A 2,377-nucleotide genomic window follows, 5' to 3' on the forward strand; every position below is an offset into this window, starting at 1 on the left:
CAAATCTTTTCAACTCTAAACTTTTACTTTTGTACATAGGATTAGTCTCTTCATCTTCTCCCCATTTCTTTAATTTCAAAATCTCTCCCTCCTTTTTTTTAAAACCTTCTTTGATTGAACTTATTTTGTTCTAAACTTTGACCACTTTGCAAAAAGATAGAAACTTTGGCCTTATGCCATTGTATTTTCAAACTTCTTTTCTTAAATCAAATTTGTAAATAAACTTAACTATACTTGACTTAAACTTTTAAAAAGCCAAAAAGAACTAACTCATTCAAACCATTTTTAGGCCTTTGTGCCTTTCAAACTTAATTTTTGTTAAAAGCAATGCATCCACTTTGAAATTTGTATCACGACCTACGAGGTTTTGATCCCTCATTCTTATGTTGGTACGTAGGCACAAGACCAAAGGTCTTGCCAAACACAAAAATCTAATTAATGAATTCTTTTCTCATCCCCCCATTCTATTTATTTGTAAACATCACTTTGTACCAAATACATATGCACGCAAAAAGGGCTCCCTAGGAGTACCTAGGACACTTTGGGTGCTAACACCTTCTCTCTGTGTAACCAACCCCCTTACCTGTAATCTCTGACATTTTATTAGTTTTGATTTGAAAACTTCTTACTTTTGGGTTTTGTTCGTACTTTTTCCCTTTTCCCTTGGAAACAATAAAAGCGCGGTGGTGACTCTTGTTATTTAATCTCTAGTTTATCCATAGCTTGATAATCATGAATTTACCACTACAGGTAGGAAACATAATTATGCTTTGTGTATATCTATAAGGTGCCGAGAGGACTCATTGTTTAATGTCTTAGTTGATACAGGTTCTTAGCTCAATGTTATGCCAAAAGCAACTTTGTCTAATTTGGCTTATCAAGGTGCTCCTATGAAGCACAATGGAGTGGTAGTCAAAGCTTTTAGTGGTTCTAAGAGGATAATAATTTGTGAAGTAGATCTCCCAATGATGACAGGTCCACGATTTTTCCAAGTCACTTTTCAGGTGATGGAGATATACCCGACGCATATTTGTTTATTGGGAAGACCATGAATACATGATGTTGGGGCAGTAACGTCAACTCTTCATCAAAGACTCAAGTTTGTTAAGAATGATAAGCTGGTAATCATTTACTGTGAGCAGGCCTTGTTGGTCAGTCACCTTTCTTCTTTCCGGTATATAGATATAGATGAGGAAGATGTTGGGACTCAGTTCCAAGCCCTTGATATAGTTAATTTTGTTCAGAAAAGTGGGGCATCTATTACTTCGTTGAAAGATGTGCAGTAGGTTGTGAAGAGCAGTCAAGTAGAAGGTTGGGGACATATTGTTGAGCTTCCCGAGAATAAGAGCAAAGTTGGTTTAGGGTTTTCATCCTATACAACTAGAAGAGCATTGAAACATGAAGTTAATGTCATACCTATCCAAGAGGTGTTCCACGGTGCTGGTTTCATTCACCCTGGAGATCAAGTCATTGTTGCCATCAGTGAAGGAGATTCAGATCCAAATGGCCTTGCTTTGTGACGCATGAAGAGATTAGTCAAAATTGGATTGTTGTAGATGTTCCTAGTGTCGTTCATTTGTCAAAGTAATTTGTTTTGTTTTTTCAAATAATTCCTTTCACTTTGCCCAAGGTGAAAGTGACATTGTTCGGGCGCCCTTTGTTTCAAATTTTAAGATCACTAATAAAAGAAGTTTTGTTATCCAATATGTTTTTATTTTTGCATTTTTTTTCTGGAAAATGGTAACTAAAAAACAATTTCAGTTCTTGCATATCACTTTCGAATTTGTATGTTTTCTAAAGCAAAGCATAAATCATGTGCAGATTAATAAACAATAAACCCATTGAAAACAATGACAATGTGCCCTCTCCCAACTTTGAATTCCCTGTATATGAAGCGAAAGAAGAGAGTGGGGAATATGATGATATTTTAGAAGAAATTACTTGGCTTCTTGAGCACGAGGAGAAGACTATTCATCCATATAAGAAGCTTGTCAAACCGATCAACTTGGGTTCTAAAGAGAACAAGAGAGAAGTCAAGATTGGGGCACTGCTTGGTGAATATGTCAAGAAAAGGTTGGTTGAGCTGTTGAAAGAGCATGTTGATGTATTTGCTTGGTCATATCAAGATATTCCAGGACTGGATACTAATACTGTAGAACACCGGTTGTCGCTTAGACCAGAATGTCCGCCAATGAAGCAAAAGTTAAGAAGAGCTCATCTTGATATGACTATCAAGATTAGAGAATAGGTGTGGAAACAGATTGATGTCGGTTTCTTTGTCACGTCTGTTTATCCTCAATGGGTGGCAAATATTGTGCTAGTTCCCAAGAAAGACGGAAAATTCAGAATGTATGTAGATTATAGAGATCTAAATAAA

Source organism: Lathyrus oleraceus, chromosome 3 (genome assembly GCF_024323335.1).
Source record: "Lathyrus oleraceus cultivar Zhongwan6 chromosome 3, CAAS_Psat_ZW6_1.0, whole genome shotgun sequence".
NCBI classification, from domain to species: Eukaryota; Viridiplantae; Streptophyta; class Magnoliopsida; order Fabales; family Fabaceae; genus Lathyrus; species Lathyrus oleraceus.